Raw genomic sequence first — 20,996 nt, 5'->3', positions numbered from 1 at the left:
CTTAATTAAGCGGGCATATGTAAGCAAAAACATGTAGCTATAGCTAGTAGGGAAAAACAGAATTTGTAGTACAAGACAGTGTGACTTACTGGAAGTTGTAAGGAAGTAGTATATCTTCATTGTATTTGAGTTCCTTGAAGAACTGTAGCATGCTTTCCTCTACACATTTTGTGTGATATGGATCTATTTTCCATGTGTATTCATTAATGGTATTTGGGTCAACGAACCCAATGCCATAGCGTCCACCTTTTTTCATTTCATAAATCTTCATCCTGCATAATACCACAGAAAAGAATATAGTGAGGATAATTACAGGTAATGATTGATCAAAATGATCAGCTAGCTTGAGACTTAAATTACAGAAAGAAATCACTTACAGACAATAGCAACTGACGATAGATTTGTCGAGTGCATCTTTATTGTATAGCTGAAATAGATCTGAATACTCAACGGTCATAGCTTTCTCATGGTAGTAATGCTCCTTGTTGACATTCACCATGAGGGACTCTCGATTGGAAATCTTGGTAATGTCCATGTACCATTGATGCAATTCATACATTCTCGTTGGGAGCTTATTGACCTCCTCTGGCTCGACCAAAGGTTGGCCCTGGGCATATTTCCTTTTTATTTCCTCCTCTCTAGTCGAAGACATGGGCTCGATATCGAGGAGTTGTCCAGCAGTGATCCCGATCGATTCAGCCTGCACAATATGCTCCTCGGTTATTACCACATCGCCCACCCCGGGAACGTTAACGGTTTGCCCACAATAATATTGGGCGCACCTACTCTCATGTGTTGTTGGCACAACAAGCGGGGGGATTGATTGCGCCGCCTGTTCTCCTAGCTGGGGAATGGGTTTACTGCATTTTTTGCCAGCTGATTTGCTCGAGCTCGAGCTCGCCTCTTTCTGTAGACGTGCTCGATTTAACTTCCTGAGGTGGCGCTCATAGTCTGTGTCAACAGGCTTGGGAGCTGGTGGTCTAGCCATACGAATGAAGTGGTCAATCTTTTCCACAGGCACTTTCTCCCTTGGCGGCAGTGGCGGTTTCGGTGCAAAATGGGCTTCCACCTCGGCCTTCGATATGGCTACGTTTTCCTCCTCGGACTTGTCGTAAGGCCTCTGCGGAAGAGGTGCGAGGCTTGGACCATATTGAAATCGCTTGCCTCCGCCTGTACCTGCAGTACTACCTCGACTTTTACCGCTACGCACCATAGCTGAGGTGGCTCTCTTCCGTGATTGCTGAGGCGGCAAAGACGGCTGATGTGGCTGAGTTGGAGGAGGAGGAGTGGCCTGAAGCTGTGTCGGACTTGGAGGAGGAGTGGCCTGAAGCTGTGCCGGACTTGGAGGAGGAGTGGCCTGACGCTTTGCCGGACTTGGAGGAGGAGTGGCCTGAAGCTGTGCCGGCCTTGGAGGAGGAGTGGCCTGACGCGTTGGTGGACTTGGAGGAGCGGGAGTCTGCTGACTCGGTGGCAGACTGCGACGAGGAGTCGGATGACGCGGTGTCGGTGGCCATCGAAAGATGATGCAATCCTTTCTCCATAGGATGATACGATGGCTGGCCTTTCCTAGTGTGTGCTCATCGTCACCTCCAGGAATGGCAAGCTCTAGCCCCGAATATTGGTCCACCACCTCAACAACCAAGACACGAGCATAGCCCGCTGGAATCGGGTTGCAATGGAAGGTTGCCTCGGGGGGATTTGTAAAAGCAAGGGCGTCCGCCACCTTCATGGATATGTTCTTCATTTTGAAGTGTAGCTCGTAGTTAGTGTTCTCCATGATGTCATCCACTGGGTAGCTATCCAGCAATGCGTCGCCTGGGACGGTGCTATCCATTGGTGGATCATCTGCTAGCTGCTGAGACCCCCTTTGCTGGCTAAGTGAGTCGATCTGCTCCTGCTGCCGCTGGAATTTGATTGGCAAGTCCGCGTGCGCTGATTCTAGGCCTTGAAGGCTTTCATAGTCTAGCTTCCTCTGCTCCTCCTCCATCTTCCTCTTCTTCTCCTCCGCAATCTTCTTTCTCGCACGGGTTCTGTAGTCGGTGTTCCAGTCCGAAAACCCCTCATACCACGGAATAGCGCCCATGCCTTGTGTTCTTCCCGGGTGTTCAGGATTTCCCAGGGCACGCGTAAGCTCGTCGTTCTCTCTGTTGGGCTCGAACAACCCGGATCGAGCCTCTTCTATTGCAACAAGTAGCTTATCTTCAGCTCCGTTCAGACATGCCTTCTTGGAAACTTTGCCTGTCTTCGGGTCCAACTCCCCCCCATGCGCATAGAACCAAGTCCTGCACCTGGGGGGCCAGCTCAATATTTCTGGAGTGACACCTACATCCAGCATCTCTTTCTCAGACTTATCCCACTTAGGCATTCCCACCGCATAGCCACCTGGCCCCAGCTTATGGAACTTATCCTTTTTTGCAGCATTGGCCTTGTTTATTCTCGACCGTTCCTTAGATAATTCTGAATCCTTGAATTTCACGAAATCGTCCCAATGAGCACTTTGGTTCTCTAGTGTTCCCTCGAATACTGGAGTCTTCCTTCCTCCATTGACGTACTTGGCCCATTCACGAATCTTGTGGTTCTTGAATGCAACCGCCATCTTCCTAAGAGCAGCGTCCTTGAATTTCTCCACATCTCCATTTGTGAAATGATCTGGTAGGGTGAAATGTTCCATGAGCGTTTCCCAAAGCAAATGTTTTTGTCTATCGTCGACAAAAGTAACTCCTGGACGTGGCTTTGATGGCTCTCTCCATTCTTGAAGGGAGATTGGGAGTTGGTCCTTCACAAGAACTCCGCACTGATGGACGAACTTGTCCACAATCTTCTTAGGCACGAATGGTTCGCCATTAGGTCTGATTGCCTCGATATTGTACTTTACGCCCTCCTTCAACTTTTTGTTCAGGCCTCGTTTCGTCCTGTTGCCTGAAGATTTGCTCGATCCGGATGGCTGAAAGAAGAAAGATCGATTCATTAATATATCTTCAAGTCATTTAAAACATGTGATGATCACCAGATGCCTGCTTATATAAATATATATACCTCGCCGGTCTTTGTTGTTTCAAGATCAACATTTTCTTCGTCATGTTCATAGTTCACGACTTCATCAATTCGGTCGTCGTGATCGAATATCATATCACCCTCCCCGGTGTTGTTTAGATATTCGTAGCCGTCATAATCTTTTTCATTCTGATCATCATCTGGCCCGCGAGGATTGCGTATGATATTGAATAGGGCCTCTTCTCCCTCTTTGCCGGTATTGTCCGCCATAGGTTTTGTTTAACTAATCCAAAAGAAATATATTCAAATTACAATGCATGGATGCAATCAATTAATAAGGAAAAACTGAATCAATCATAGTACATAATAAGCATCATCGAATATAATCTCGAATACATCGTCTCGAATAATAGATATAATCTCGAATACATCGTCTCGAATAATAGATATAAACTCGAATACATCGTCTCGAATAATAGATATAATCTCGAATACATCGTCTCGAATAATATATAATCTCGAATACATCGTCTCGAATATTATATATCGAGTACATTACTGGCTAGGTAGCTAATAAAGATTGAATACTAAAGAAGAATCTAGGACACTCGCGGTTCCTGCGGCGCGGGCGGTGGACACCCAAAGAGAAGAAACCCTCACAGGATCATAGCTGAAGTGAGATCCCTGAAGAAACTGCCAGGTATTGGAGAACCTGTCGCCCTCTAACGCAACCATGTAGCGATGGACGTGCTCGTCCTCCTCCCTGACACGGCGACATACCACCTCCAGTGGGGCCGGCTCCCTCCACACCGAAACTGGCCCACGCGAACGCCACCAAACGAGATCAGGGTCGACGACGGGACCCGGGGCCGGGTTCCTCATCAAGCGGTGCTCCCCTCCAGGCGGGTCAGCTGGACATTGTCGCGGACGGGTCGACGGCGAGGATGCGGGCCGGGCATCGTCGAGAACAAATACTAGCTATATGCCCCCAAAAAGTAACATTTTTTTAATGATTGGATTTTGATAACTAAAATTTCTAACATTTCTATATAACTAACATTCCTATAACATTTCTAATAATGCTATATAACTAACATTTCTAATATTTCTATAACTAAAAAACAGAAAACAAAATTGTAACATTTCTATATATATAACTAACATTTGTATAACATATCTAATATTTTTATAACTAAAAAAAAGAAAAATTTCTAACTTTTTTATAACTATTTCTATAACTAAAAAACAGAAAAATTTCTAACAATTCTAACTATTTTATAACTATTTCTATAACTAAAAAAGAGAAAAATTTCTAACAATTCTAACATTTCTATAACATTTCTAACAATGCTATATAACTAACTATTTCTATAACTAAAAAACTAAAAATGTGTGTGTGTGTGTGCTCACCGGCGAGGCGAGAGGCGACGGGGGGCGGCGACGGGGACGGCGACGATGGAGATGGCGACGACGGGGACAGGGACTGGGCGGCGACGACGGGGATGCGGCGGCGATGACGGGGACGGGGACGACGCGGGACGGGCCGGGGCGGCGCGGCGGTGACGAAGGGGACGACGGGGACGGGGACGACGGGGCGGCGTCGACGGGGACGGGGCGGCAGCGAGGGATATGGAGACGGGGGCGGCGGGTGACGGGGCAGAGGAGAAGAAGCAGATGAGAAATTTTTGAAGTGTTTAGTTATATAGGATGGACCTTTAGTATCGGTTGGAGCCACCAACCGGTACTAAAGGCCTGTTTTGGCCAGGCCATGCGGCGGGAACCGCACCCCTTTAGTACCGGGTGGTGGCTCCAACCGGTACTAAAGACCCCTCCTTTAGTACCAGTTTGAGCCACGACCCGGTACTAAAGGGGGTGCGCTGGCGCAGGTGCGGTGCGAAATGTTTAGTCCCACCTCGCTAGCCGAGGGGCGTCCGCACTGGTTTATAAGCCCCAGTGCGGTAGCTCCCTCGAGCTCCTCTCCAAAGCAGGCCTACTGGGCCTAAATGTTCTGTGCTGCCCTATGGGCCTACTGGGCCTTTGCGGGCCTGCATCCTGGCCCAACAATAGGTTGGGTTTCTAGTCGTATGCAGGACGCTGTGGCGCAGTAGGTGGGCTTTTTTTTCTTATTTTTTTTGCTTTATTTATTTTTTTGAGTTGTTTTTTTGATGTATTTAGAGTTTCTTTGTGAATATTTTTGCTTTAGGTACAAAAAATTACAAACTTTCTGTTAGTACCGGTAGTTTACTAATTTGAATAGTTTAAATTTTGATTTATTTGAAATTTGTGTGAATCACTAGTTTGCGAATAACTTAACTTTGAGAATAGATTTTTCAGTGATTCTTTTTTCTTATGTTTAATATTAGTGTGTTTTATCATTATATTCAATCTGGTAATGCTTAGGTTATCTAAAAAAATGAAATGCCTTTTGTAACGGATGAGTTTTCATCCGAAACCCTGATACTTCAAAAGAGATTGTCCATTTAGTACACGAAGTGCATCCAGTTTTTGCGGTAACCCTCTCTACTTTTTTGCACATGCTATGTGGGTGAAATTATGATACCATGCCAACTTTCAACCTTTTCTGAGTTCATGAAATGCTTTTCAATTTCAGGGCCATTTAGCTTAAAAAAATCAGTAAAGGCATGAAAGAATTTGTTTGCACATAAAATTTCTTCGCGTTTCAAATGCCAAAACACATAACTACCCTAACTATTACAGAGATTCCCTCCTGGGTGTGAAACACAAAAGAAAGTGATGATAGTGAAGCCGATCACATCCCAGATCTTTGGGTGTGAAACTTTTTCTTCGCGTGTGTCCCTTTGCGCCGTAACCATGGAAAATCTTCATCATTTAACGGGATGCTCGGGTCAATATTCACTGTGAATGGAGCAATTTCATCAAACTTTTCATAATCTTCTGACATGTCTGTCTTGTCATCCACTCCCACGATTTTCTCTTCCCAGAAAGAACTATGTGCCGCTTTGGCTCATCGTACGATGCATTCGCTTCCTTATCTTTTCTTTTTCTTGGCTTGGTAGACATGTCCTTCACATAGAAAACCTGTGCCACATCATTGGCTAGGACGAATGGTTCGTCTGCATACGCAAGATTGTTGAGGTCCACTGTTGTCATTCCGTACTGCGGGTCTTCCGTTACCCTGCCTCGTGTCATATTGACCCATTTGCACCGAAACAAAGGGACCTTCAAACCACGTCGATAGTCAAGTTCCCATATGTCCTGTATATAACCGTAATTTGTTTCCTTTCCTGTCTTGGTTTATGCATCAAAGCGGACACCACTGTTTTGGTTGGTGCTCTTCTTATCTTGGGCGATCATGTAAAATGTATTACCATTTATCTCGTACCCTATGAAAGTCATTATATTCGAAGATGGTAACTGGGACAACAAGTACAAGTCATCTTCAATAGAGGTGTCATGCATGGTACATGTCTGCAACCAGCTGGCGAAACTCCTGGTTTGTTCACATGTAATCCAGTCATCAGACCGCTCCGGGTGTTTGGAGCGTAGCAAATTCTTGTGTTAATCCATATACGGAGCCACCAAGGCGGAATTCTGTAGAACTGTGTAGTGTGCTTCAGTAAGAGAATGTCCGTCCATACATATTATTTGTTCCCCTCCTAGCGTGCCTTTTCCATCCAGTCTGCCCTTATGCCGCGATTCAGGAACACCAATCGGCTTAAGGTCAGGAATAAAGTCAATACAAAACTCAATGACCTCCTCATTTTCATGGCCCTTGGAGATGCTTCCTTCTGGCGTAGCACGGTTATGAACATATTTCTTTAAGACTCCCATGAACCTCTCAAAGGGGAACATATTGTGTAGAAATACAGGACCCAAAACGTTAATCTCTTCGCATAGGTGAACTAGGACGTTCGTCATGATGTTGAAGAAGGATGGTGGGAACACCAACTCGAAACTGACAAGACATTGCACCAAATCATTCTCTAACCTTGGTATGATTTCTATATCGATTACCTTCTGAGGGATTGCATTGAGAAATGCACATATCTTCACAATGGCTAATCGAACGTTTTCCGGTAGAAGCCCCCTCAATGCAACCGGAAGCAGTTGCGTCATAATCACGTGGCAGTCATGAGACTTTAGGTTCTAGAACTTTTTCTCTGCCATGTTTATTATTCCCTTTATATTCGACGAGAAGCCAGACGGTACCTTAATACTAAGCAGGCATTCAAAGAAGATTTCCTTCTCTTCTTTGGTAAGAGCGTAGCTTGCATGACCCTGATGTATGCCGTCTTTTCCGTGCATACGTTGCTGGTCCTCCCATGCCTCAGGTGTATCTTTTGTCTTCCCATACACGCTCAAGAAGCCAAGCAGGGTCACACAAAGATTCTTCGTCACGTGCTTCACGTCGATTGCGGAGCGGACCTCTAGGTCTTTCCAATAGGGCAGGTCCCAAAATATAGATTTCTTCTTCCACATGGGTGCGTGTCCGTCAGCGTCATTCGGAACAGGTTGTCCACCAGGACCCTTTCCAAAGACCACCTTCAAATCCTTGACCATATCATGTACATCAGCACTAGTACGGTGGCGAGGCTTCGTCCGGTGATCCGCCTCACCTTTGAAATGCTTGCCTTTCTTTATTACGGGATGCCTGCTCGGAAGAAATCGACGATGTCCCAGGTACACATTCTTCTTACAATTAGCCAAATATATACTATCGGTATCATCCAAACAGTGCGTGCATGCATGGTATCCCTTTGATTGTCTGTCCTGAAAGGTTACTGAGAGCAGGCCAATCATTGATGGTCATGAACAGCAACGCCTTTAGGTCAAATTCTTCCCCCATGTGTTCATCCCGCGCACGTACACCTGTTCCATTCCACAGTTGTAAGAGTTCTTCAACTAATGGCCTTAGGTACACATCAATGTCGTTGTCGGGTTGCTTAGGGCCTTGTATGGGCACTGGCATCATAATGAACTTCCGCTTCATGCACAACCAAGGAGGAAGGTTATACAAACATAGAGTCACAGGCCAGGTGCTATGGTTGCTGCTCTGCTCCCCAAAAGGATTAATACCATCTGCGCTTAGACCAAACCATACGTTCCTTGCGTCATCTGCAAACTCCTTCCCATACTTTCTTTCGATTTTTCTCCACTGCGACCCGTCAGTGGGTACTCTCAACTTTCCGTCTTTCTTACGGTCTTCTCTGTGCCATCGCATCGCCTTGGCATGCTCTTTGTTTTGGAACAAACGTTTCAACCGTGGTATTATAGGAGCATACCACATCACCTTGGCAGGAATCTTCTTCCTGGGGCGCTCGCCCTCGACATCACCAGGGTCATCGCGGCTGATCTTATAGCGCAATGCACCTCATACCGGGCAAGCGTTCAAATCCTCGTACTCACCGCGGTAGAGGATGCAATCATTAGGGCAGACAGCCTTCTTTGCTTGGTACATACTCTCGGGCAATTCGTTGTCCTTTGGAAGCATATCCTTTATCATTACCAGCAACTTTCCAAATCCCTTGTCAGATACACCATTCTCTGCCTTCCATTGCAGCAATTCCAGTGTGGTGCCCAGCTTTTTCTTGTCACCTTCGCAATTCGGGTACAACAATTTTTTGTGATCCTCTAACATGCGCTGCAACTTCTTCTTCTCCAAATCACTTGTGCAGTTTCTCTTTGCATCGGCAATGGCCCGACCTAGATCATCAATGGGCTCATCCGATGCCTCTTCTTCAGCTTCTTCCCGCATTGCCCGCTCAGCTTCTTCCCGCATTACCGACTCAGCTTCTTCCCTCATTGTTGTATCATCGTATTCAGGGAACCCATAGCCAGGATAGCTGTCGTCGTCCTCTTCTTCTTCATTGTCTTCCATCATAACCCCTCTTTCTCCATGCTTGGTCCAAACATTATAGTGGGGCATGAAACCGGACTCAAACAGGTGGACGCGAATGGTTCTTGACGTAGAGTAATTGCGACCATTCTTACAGCCAGCACATGGACAATGCATAAAACCATCCGCTCGCTTGTTTGCCTCAGCCGCAAGCAGAAAAGTACGCACGCCATTAATGAACTCGGGAGAGCATCGGTCATCGTACATCCATTGCCGGCTCATCTTCAATACACAGCACCGAAAACATCAAATTAATACAATACATAAAGTTCATACATAAAGAGTATACAACACTTCAATGCAACAAACAAATAACTCTCTAGCTAAAGAATTTAAATGCAACAACAAATGCGATCAAGATCGCAACTAAGGTAACAATTGATCCAACAGCATAATGATACCAAGCCTCACTTTGAATGGCATATTTTCTAATCTTTCTAATCTTCAAGCGCATTTTCTCCATCTTAATCCCGTGATCAACGACGACATCGGCAACATGCAACTCCAATTCCATCTTCTCCCCCTCAATTCTTTTCAATTTTTCCTTCAAATCCTCGTTTTCTCTTTCAACTAAATTTAACCTCTCGACAATAGGGTCGGTTGGAATTTCGGGTTCAACTACCTCCTACATACAAATATCTATGTCAACTTGATGGGCATAATTTGTCATAAACACAAAATGCAATGAGTAGTTTTAAAATAGAATATACCACATCTGAATCATAACCCGGACGAGGGCCGACGGGGACGGATATCAAAACCATGGCACTATGCATAACAAACAACGTATGGGTAAGATAATTATACGAGTAACTATATATACAAATCACACAAACATCATTTTTTTTATATAAAACTTCATGAACAAGAGGCTCACCACAAGGTGGTGCCGGCGACGGGACGTTGCGAGCGACCGACGGTGGTTACGACGGAGATTTAGAAGGTACTAAGTAAACCACACCTACATATGCAAAACTAAGTGTTATTTTTGACCTCAAATTGCATATAAATCAAATACTAGAACATATATATAATTCCTCCCAAATTACTAAACTCAAAAATCAATCACTATATAAAGCATTGCACGAGCTAATCTAGCAATGAGAGATGAAAGGAAAGAGTTGCTAACCTTTGTGATCATTTGAACGGATGGGGGCCTTCAAATCTTGGGCAAAATGTGTGATGAGCTTGAGAGGAAGAGGGAAAAGAACAGAGAGGAGAGGGGAAAGGGGAAGAACAGAGCGAGCTCGGGTGGACGAAGGGTCTATGTAGGACAAACTTTAGTACCGGTTCGTGATACGACCCGGTACTAAAGGTGCTGGAGGGGCCCCAGACTGACAACATCCTGCCACCACTCACTTTAGTACCGGTTCGTGGCACAAACCGGTGCTAAAGGTTCGCCACGAACCGGTACTAATGACAGCGGACCGGCTAGCCGTTGGAACCGGCACTAATGTACACATTAGTGCCGGCTCAAATTCAAACCGGCACTAATGTGCTTCACATTTGACCCTTTTTCTACTAGTGCTCGTGGCCCCCTGTATGCCCTCCGACGCCAACTCCAACTCTATATATTTGCTTTCGGAGAGAAAAAATCAGAGAGAAGAAATCATTGCATTTTACGATACGGAGCCGCCGCCAAGCCATAAAACCTCTCGGGAGGGCTGATCTGGAGTCCGTTCGGGGCTCTGGAGAGGGGGATTCGTCGCCGTCGTCATCATCAACCATCCTCCATCACCAATTTCATGATGCTCACCGCCGTTCGTGAGTAATTCCATTGTAGTCTTGCTGGACGGTGATGGGTTGGATGAGATTTATCATGTAATCGAGTTAGTTTTGTTAGGGTTTAATCCCTAATATCCACTATGTTCTGAGATTGATGTTGCTATGACTTTGTTATGCTTAATGCTTGTCACTAGGGCCCGAGTGCCATGATTTCAGATCTGAACCTATTATGTTGTCATGAATATATGTGAGTTCTTGATCCTATCTTGCAAGTCTATAGTCACCTACTATGTGTTATGATCCGGCAACCTTGAAGTGACAATAATCGGGACCACTCCCGGTGATGACCATAGTTTGAGGAGTTCATGTATTCACTATGTGCTAATGCTTTGTTCCGGTTCTCTATTAAAAGGAGGCCTTAATGTCCCTTAGTTTCCAATAGGACCCCGCTGCCACGAGAGGGTAGGACAAAAGATGTCATGCAAGTTCTTTTCCATAAGCACGTATGACTATATACGGAATACATGCCTACATTACATTGATGAATTGGGGCTAGTTCCGTGTCACCCTATGTTATGATTGTTACATGATGAACCGCATCCGGCATAATTATCCATCACTGATCCGGTGCCTACGAGTTTTCCATATACTGGTTTACGCTCATTTACTTTCCCGCTGCTACTGTTACAATCATTACAAAATACCAAAAACATTACTTTTGCTGTCTTTTCTTTTGTTGCCGCTACCACCACTATCATATTACTGTGCTACTAAACACTTTGCTGCAGATAGTAAGTTTCCAGGTGTGGTTGAATTGACAACTCAGCTGCTAATACTTGAGAATATTCTTTGGCTCCCCTTGTGTCGAATCAATAAATTTGGGTTGAATACTCTACCCTCGAAAGCTGTTGCGATCCCCTATACTTGTGGGTTATCAAGACCAATTTCTGGCACCGTTACCGGGGAGCATAGATCTATTCTTTGAGTCACTTGGGATTTATATCTGCTTATCACTATGAAGAACTTGAGAGATCCAAAAACCAAGATCTATCCCTCAACTACGAGGGGAGGTAAGGAACTGCCATCTAGCTCTGCACTTGATTCACCTTCTGTTATGAGTAAGTTTGCGACACCTACACCTGCTTCTGCTATTCGTTCTGATATGTCGCATGTTATTGATGATGCCACTTCTGCTATGCATGATACTTATGATGAAACTACTTCTATGCCTGATACTACCGTGCCCCTTCGTGAATTTCTTGATGAACAAATTGCTAGGGCTAGAGAAAAAGAAATTATTGAATCTGAATACGATGATGATAGTGATGATGAAAATATGCCTGTTATTCCTAAGGGCTATCTTTTTGATATGGAATCTTCTGCCGCTATTTTAGCTTGTAGGGATAGGTATGAGCTTAAGAGGTTATTAGTTAAATGGAATAAAGAATCTCTTAGAGATAAAATGAAACCCGACCCTGCTTTTGCGACTTCACCTATATGTATTCCTGATAAGGATTATGAATTCTCTGTTGATCCTGATATAATTACTTTGGTTGAATCTGATCCGTTTTATGGCTATGAATCTGAAACTCTTGTGGCACATCTTACTAAATTAAATGATATAGCTGCCCTGTTCACTAATGATGAGAGATCGCGTTACTTTTATATACTAAAAATATTTCCATTCTCATTAAACGGTGATGCTAAGATATGGTTTAATTCTCTTGATCTTGGTTGTGTGCGTAGTCCCCAGGATATGATTTATTACTTCTCTGCTAAATATTTCCCTACTCATAAGAAACAAGCTGCTTTGAGGGAAATATACAACTTCGTGCAAATTAAAGAAGAGAGTCTCCCACAAGCTTGGTGGAGGCTTCTCAAGTTACTTAATGCTTTGCCTGATCATCCTCTTAAGAAACCAGAAATACTTGATATCTTTTATAATGGACTAACCGATGCTTCCAGAGATTACCTGGATAATTGTGCTAGTTCTCTTTTCAGGGAAAGAACACCGGATGAAGCTGAAATTCTATTGAATAATATGTTGACAAATGAAAATAATTGGCCACCTCCTGAGCCAGCTCCTGCTCCAATTACTGAGCCTATTCTTAAACCAACTCCGAAGAAGAGAGGTGTTCTATTTCTCAGTCCCAAAGATATGCAAAAGGCAAAGAAATCTATGAAAGAAAAATGTATTAAAGCTGAAGATGTTAAGAATTTACCTCCTATTGAAGAAATACATGGTCTTAATATACCGCCTGTTGAAGAAACATATGATCTCAATTCTTTATTTACTGAAGAACCTCCTGATCCCGATATCCCGACATAGGTAGTAAAGGTAAATTCTCTCTATAGATATGACAAAGCTGAAGTCCCTCCTACTAAAATTGCTAGTCAGTGCTTGGATGAGTTTGATAACTTTATGTTTAAGCAAGACGACTTCAATGGTTATTTTGGTAGACAATTAAAAGAAAATGCTTATATGATTAGACGCTTGGGTGATTATATGGCTAATATTAAAGGTGAACTTAAACTTGTTAGCAGACATGCTTCTATGGTTACCACTCAAGTAGAACAAGTACTTAAGGCTCAAAAAGAAGTGCTTGATGAATTGAATAGTAAGAAAAATGATTATGCTGTTAGAGTGGCTACTAAAACTGGTAGAATGACTCAGGAACCTTTGTATCCTGAAGGCCACCCTAAGAGAATCGAGCAAGATTCCCAGAGAAATAATATTGATGTTCCTAGTTCTTCTAAAAAGAAGAACAAGAAAAATGATAGAACTGTGCAAACTTCTAGTGAACCTATTGTTGAACCACCTGATAATCCAAATGATATCTCTATGTCTGATGCTGAAACACAATCTGGTAATGAACATGAACCTAATGAAAATATTGATAATGATGTTCATGATGATGCTCAACCTAGTAATGATAATGATGTAGAAGTTGAACCTGCTGTTGATCTTGATAACCCACAATCAAAGAATCAACGTTATGATAAAAGAGAGTTTGTTGCTAGGAAACATGGTAAAGAAAGGGAACCTTGGGTTCAGAAACCCATGCCTTTTCCTCTGAAACCATCCAAGAAAAAGGATGATGAGGATTTTGAGCGCTTTGCTGAAATGATTAGGCCTATCTTCTTGCGTATGAGATTAACTGATGTGCTCAAAACAAATCATTATGCTAAATATATGAAGGATATCATTACTAATAAAAGAAAGATACCGGAAGCTGAAATTTCCACCATGCTTGCTAATTATACTTTTAAGGGTGGAATACCAAAGAAACTTGGAGACACCGGAGTACCTACTATACCTTGCTCCATTAAAATAAATTATATTAAAACTGCTTTATGTGATCTTGGAGCCGGTGTTAGTGTTATGCCTCTCTCTTTATATCGTAGACTTGACTTGAATAAGCTGACACCTACCGAAATATCTTTGCAAATGGCAGTATGTCTATTATTCTTGGAAGACCTTTTCTCAATACTGCAGGGGCTGTTATTGATTGCAACAAAGGCAATGTCACTTTTCATGTTAATGGTAATGAGCCTACGGTACACTTTCCGAGGAAACAACCTCAAGTTCATAGTATCAATTCTATTGGGAAAATTCCATCGATTATATTTGGAGGTTTTGAATTTCCTCTCCCTACTGTCAAGAAGAAATATGATATTCTTATTATTTGGGAGGCGCATATCCCCGTTGAGGTAACTTAGTGCAATTCAAAATTTCTCCGGTTTCATGATTATCGGAATGAGTTTGTTAACAAGACTTGTTCAACCTTATTAGTGGATTCTTTTTGATGAGCATGAGATGGATGAAACTAGAAGCACAAACTTCTGTACCCTCTCTATACTTTCTATTAATTGGTAGAAATAAAGTAAAAATAGTATTTTTCCGTCTGTTTCCTGACTTATCTGTGCAATATAAAAATATCCCAAAAATAAAAGTCCTCAGAATGACATGCCAATTTAATATGATTTTTTCAGGAATATTTGAGGATTTACTGTGCAAAAATTACCGCGGGAGGAGCTGCCACCTGGCCACGAGGGTGGTGGGCGCGCCTCCCTGCCTCATGGGCCCACAGTGGCCCTCCTCCACTTATCCCAGCACCCATCTTCTTCCTCTGTCTCACACAAACCCGAAAAACCAACTCAAGCACGAGTTCCAGCCACTTTTGCTGTGATTTTCGATCTCCTTGCTCAAAGCACCTCTCGCAAAACTGCTTGGAGAGATTGTTCCTTGGTATGTGACTCCTCCATTGGTCCAATTAGTTTTTGTTCTAGTGCTTTACTCTTTGCAAATTTGTGCTGCATAGGTGACCATGTTCTTGAGCTTGCATGTCAAATTTATATGGTTCCAAGTAGTCCTAATGCTTGATATAGGCTCTAGGCACTTGCAGGAGTAGTTGCTATCAATATTATTGAGTTTGGTTTACTTTTATTCTGAATTTACTAAAAATTTCAGATTATTTCAGAAAAATAATGAGGAGATTTTTGAGGGGCTCATCGAGCCAAAGCTCGAAGGAAAAGGCACCGAAGCCTAAGTATAATTTGCCGCGCACCGCGGAGATTTGGGCGTGTGAATGGCCTTCTGATGATTTCTTGAGAGCAGCCAGTATCTATGAAGATTTTCATGAATTGGGTCACAATGCAGGCCTCGCCGCTTTCCTCCACGACCAATGCAATCAGTATCTCTTACTCACAAATACTTTTGTGCAAAACTTTCATTTTCATTCTAGGAACTCACCACCTACGGTGGAGTTTCATTTATATGATGAGCATAAGGAGATGTCGCTTTATGATTTCTGTCGGATTTGTTTAGTCCCTTTTGAGGGCAAGACAGAAGAACCACATTATGATGATGTGGCCGGGTTTATTGATACTATCACTGTAGGAGAAACTAGGAAGGTTTCCGATGCACGAATCACTAGCATACATTTTCCTGTTTTACGTTACGTTGCATTATTTGCTAATCGTTGTTTAATTGGATGCGGAAACTATGGAAACCTTAGTATCCCTGATATAATTATTCTGCACCACGGTTTATACAGTGATAACACTTTTAGTATGGGCGGTATTATTGCTAGACGGTTAAGTATGAACCATACTAAGGGTCCCATCTTTGGAGGCATCTATGCTACATGCCTAGCTGCACATTTTAACATACCTATTAGGCATGCTGAGAAGGAAGAAAAGGTGTTGCCCCGTGTTTATCTAGATCATGAAAGTATGGTGGCACATGATTTTATTGTTAAGAATAGGGCATGAGAGCTTAAATATCAATTGTTCTTTAACAAACATCACCCTGGGACTATTATCCTGCCTGCTCCTTCTTTGTTTGATTTGACTGTAGGCACGTACCTTGTTCCGTTGACGGCTATTCACACCTACCGGAACCCTGCACCAGCCGAGGAGCCAGAACCGGAACCACAATTTGATCCTGCACGGCAGTCTAACTATCAGTGTGATTCGGAGATGATTGCCAGCCAGTGGCAATCGGAGCCTTCTTCTTCCTCATCATAGTACGACCCCACACTACTAGGGAAAAGCCTAGCAGCAGCGCGGGTTTTGGGCCTATTAGCAGCGCAGGGGCCGGCGCTACAGCTAACGTATAGCAGCAGCGCGGGTGCCACCCGCGCTGCTACTACGTCCGTTAGTAGTAGCGTGGGCAAAAACCCCTCATCATTCCAAATCATCTAACTTCCCGAACGGTCACCCATCCTCTCACTACTCCAGCCCAAACACGCTTAACTTTCGGGTTCTATTCTCCCTCGACTCCAAGTCTGCACTTGTTGTTTTCCTGACAATAGTAAGATGTCAATCCTATTAACCCTCGGGAGTTTAGCTTGAGCATGAAGTCACATATTTCGCTGTTTGAGTTTAACACTGTTGTTCTAAAAAACAATAATTATTTAGTAACACTAATATTTCTTGAATAAGGAGTTTGACCACATTTTGACCAAAGTTTGACCACAGTTTGACCAGATTTGACCAAAATTCCAAAAAATTGAAATAATTATGTAGTAACACTAATATTCTTGAATAATTATTTAGTAACACTAATAGTTCTTGAATAAGTAGTTTGACCACAGTTTGACCGGATTTGACCAAAATTAAAAAAACTGAAGTTTGAGCATAACTTTTTTTCCTTTTAGAATTTGAGGATTCTAAAAATTTGCAAACAGGTCGTAGGCGGTCTCCATCGTATGCGGATTTTCATGCTGAACATTTTGATATATTATATGTTTTTTTGTGACATCGTATGCAAAAGTTATAGCCGTTTTACATTTTTCCTACACTTTTTGCAAAACATGTCCAAATTTAAGTTTTTAAATTTTCCTAACTAGTAGATATAGTAACATAACTACATCTCGAAGGATTTTAATTTTTGAAACATTTTGATATATTATACGTTTTTTTCTAACATCGTATGCAAAACTTATAGCCGTTTTACATTTTCCCTACACTTTTTGCAAAACATGTCCAAATTTAAGTTTTTAAATTTTCCTAACTAGTAGATGTAGTAACATAACTACATCTCGAAGGATTTTAATTTTTGAAGTTTTTATCATTTTCTTTTGCTTTTTACAAAATCAAAAAGGCGATCCACAGGGGGGGGGGTAGAGTTTCAAAATGGAACCTTTAGTAGTAGCGAGGGATGTTACCCCTCGCTACTACTATGGCATGTCTCGGAGGGGCACGGTTGAGACCTCTTAGTAGTAGCGAGGGGTAAAAACTTAGTAGTAGCGCGGGTTTATAACCCTCGCTACTACTATGGCATGGCCCAGGGGCACGGTAGAGACCGCTTAGTAGTAGCAAGGGGTAAAAACCGGCGCTACTGCTATCAACTTAGTAGTAGCGAGGGTTAAAAACCCGCGCTACTACTATGGCGTGTCCCGGGGGGCACGGTAGAGACCGCTTAGTAGTAGCGAGGGTAAAAAACCAGCGCTACTGCTATCAACTTAGTAGTAGCGAGGGTTAAAAACCCGCGCTACTGCTACTTAGCAGCAGCGCCTGATTTTAAAGTGCGCTGCTGGTAAGATTCTGTGTATAGGCTTTTCCCTAGTAGTGCCAACAACTATTATTATGGATATCCGTCAGGCCAGCCGTGGCCATAAACCAACTTAGGCCAAAAGCCTAAGCTTGGGGGAGTACATATTTCTCACCGACATTACATTTATGTTCACACACACTCATTACTAGATGTCGGTGCTCATACTTTTTCACTGTAATATCCATGCTAGTTTATTTTCTTTTTCCTGGTCTCCTCTTGTGTGTTTGTTAAACCTTAAGAAAAACCCAAAAATTAGTAGTAGTTTATTTTTCTGCTGTAGTAGTAATAATTAAAAAGAAAACCCAAAAATATTTCCCGTTCTTCTTTTGCTTGTTGGGAGCTTTCCCGTGTAAATAGTTTTATTTCTTTTCTTTTCTTTGGGGGTAAGTAGGAGAAGACCATAATTAAATTGTTGAAGTGGCTCTTATATGCATTATTGTTGATTTAACCAAGAGCCCATATTGCCTTGTCTTCTCCTATTTATTGAATGCTCGCAGATTCCAGCTTAGTCCAATGCACGTGCACTCTTATTATTATTCACACCGTTCGGTCGTGCAAGTGAAAGGCAATTATGATGATATATGATGGACTGACTGAGATGAGAAAAGCTGGTATGAACTCGACCTCTTTTGTTTTTGTAAATATGATGAGTCCCTTGTTCTTGATTCAGCTTATTATGAATAAACATGTTTGCAATGACAATTAGAGATCGTAGTTGCTTGTGCCATGCTTGATTAGCTATGAGTTATAATGGTTTACCTTGTGTGCCAACATGCTATTGAGATGATTATGATGTGGTATGATGGGGTGGTATCCTCCTTTGAATGATTTAAGTGACTTGACTTGGCACATGTTCACGCATGTAGTTGAAACAAAATCAACATAGCCATCACGATATTTATGTTCATGGTGGATTATATCCTACTCATGCTTGCATCCAATGTTTATTAATTTTAATGCATGTACATGGCTGTTGTCGCTCTCTAGTTGGTCGCTTCCCAGTCTTTTGCTAGCCTTCACTTGTACTAAGCGGGTATACTGCTTGTGCATCCAATCCCTTAAACCCCAAAGTTATTCCAGAAGAGTCCACCATACCTTCCTATATGCGGTATCTACCTGCCGTTCCAAGTAAATTTGTATGTGCCAAACTCTAAACCTTCAAATAAACATTTTGTTTTGTATGCTCGAATAGCTCATGTATCAACCAAGGTTGTCCTTATCTTCCGTGTTAGGTGGGTTATTCTCAAGAGGGGTGGACTCCGCTCCTCACTCACGAGAAAATGGCTGGTCACCGGGATGCCCAGTCCCATGCTCTATGCAAACTAAATCAAAATTAATTGCAAACAAAACTCCCCCTGGGACCTGATGTATGTTGGAGGCACTCATTGTTTCGAGCAAGGCATGGATTGATGCTTCTTGGTGGAGGGGGAGTATAAACTTTACCATTCTGTTTGGGAACCGCCTATAATGTGTTTAGCATGCAAGATATCGCCATCTCTTAGTTGTTACGTTGACAATGAAAGTATACCACTCAAAATACAATTTATCTCTATTTCAATACTGAGCTCTGGCACCTCTACAAATCCCTGCTTCCCTCTGTGAAGGGCCTATCCATTTACTTTTATGTTGAGTCATCACCCTCTTATTAAAAAGTGTTGGGGAACGTAGCAGAAATTCAAAATTTTCTTACGTGTCACCAAGATCTATCTATGGAGAGACCAGCAACGAGGGGAAGGAGAGTGCATCTACATACCCTTGTAGATCTCTAAGTGGAAGCGTTCAAGAGAACGGGGTTGATGGAGTCGTACTCATCGTGATCCAAATCACCGATGATCCTAGTGCCGAACGGACGGCACCTCCATGTTCAACACACGTACAGCCCGGTGACGTCTCCTACGCCTTGATCCAGCAAGGGGAGAAGGACGGGTTGAGGAAGACTCCATCTAGCAGCATCACAACGGCGTGGTGGTGGTGGAGGAGCATGGTGATCCAGCAGGGCTTCGCCAAGCATTGCGAGAGATGAGGAGAAAGAGAGGGATAGGGCTGCGCCAAGAAAGAGAGGAACTCATGTGTATTGGGCAGCCCAAACCTCAACTATATATAAGGGAAGGGGAGGGGCTGCCCCCCCACCTAGGGTTCCCTCCCTAGGGGTGGCGGCAGCCCCCTAGATCCCATCTAGCGGTGGCCAAGGGGAGGGGAGAGGGGGAGGCGCACCAGGGTGGGCCTTAGGGCCCATCTGCCCTAGGGTTTGCCCCCTTCCCCTCTTCCTTGAGCCTTGGGCGTTGGTGGGGGGCGCACCAGCCCACCTGGGGCTGGTCCCCTCCCACACTTGGCCCATGCAGCCCTCTGGGGCTTGTGGACCCACTTGGTGGACCCCCGGGACCCTCCTGGTGGTCCCGGTACGTTACCGATAAAACCCGAAACTTTTCCGGTGACCAAAACAGGACTTCCCATATATAAATCTTTACCTTCGGACCATTCCGAAACTCCTCGTGACGTCCGGTATATTATCCGGGACTCCGAAAAACATTCGGTAACCACATACAAACTTCCTTTATAACCCTAGCGTCATCGAACCTTAAGTGTGTAGACCCTACGGGTTCGGGAACCATGCAGACATGACCGAGCCGTTCTCCGGTCAATAACCAACAGCGGGATCTGGATACCCATGTTGGCTCCCACGTGCTCCACGATGATCTCATTGGATGAACCACGATGTCAAGGACTTAATCAATCCTGTATACAATTCCCTTTGTCTATCGGTACGATACTTGCCCGAGATTCGATCGTCGGTATCCCGATACCTTGTTCAATCTCGTTACCGGCAAGTCTCTTTACTCGTTCCATAACACATCATCCCGTGATCAACTCCTTGGTCACATTGTGCACATTATGATGATGTCCTATCGAGTGGGCCCAGAGATACCTCTCCGTTTACACGGAGTGACAAATCCCAGTCTTGATTCGTGCCAACCCAACAGACACTTTCGGAGATACCTGTAGTGTACCTTTATAGCCACCCAGTTACGTTGTGACGTTTGGCACACCCAAAGCACTCCTCCGGTATCCGGGAGTTGCACAATCTCATGGTCTAAGGAAATGATACTTGACATTAGGGAAGCTTTAGCATACGAACTACATGATCTTGTGCTAGGCTTAGGATTGGGTCTTGTCCATCACATCATTCTCCTAATGATGTGATCCCGTTATCAATGACATCCAATGTCCATGGTCAGGAAACAGTAACCATCTATTGATCAACGAGCTAGTCAACTAGAGGCTTACTAGGGACATGGTGTTGTCTATGTATCCACACATGTATCTGAGTTTCCTATCAAT

Source organism: Triticum dicoccoides, chromosome 6A (genome assembly GCF_002162155.2).
Source record: "Triticum dicoccoides isolate Atlit2015 ecotype Zavitan chromosome 6A, WEW_v2.0, whole genome shotgun sequence".
NCBI classification, from domain to species: Eukaryota; Viridiplantae; Streptophyta; class Magnoliopsida; order Poales; family Poaceae; genus Triticum; species Triticum dicoccoides.
Note: the sequence above shows the minus strand (reverse complement) of the source record.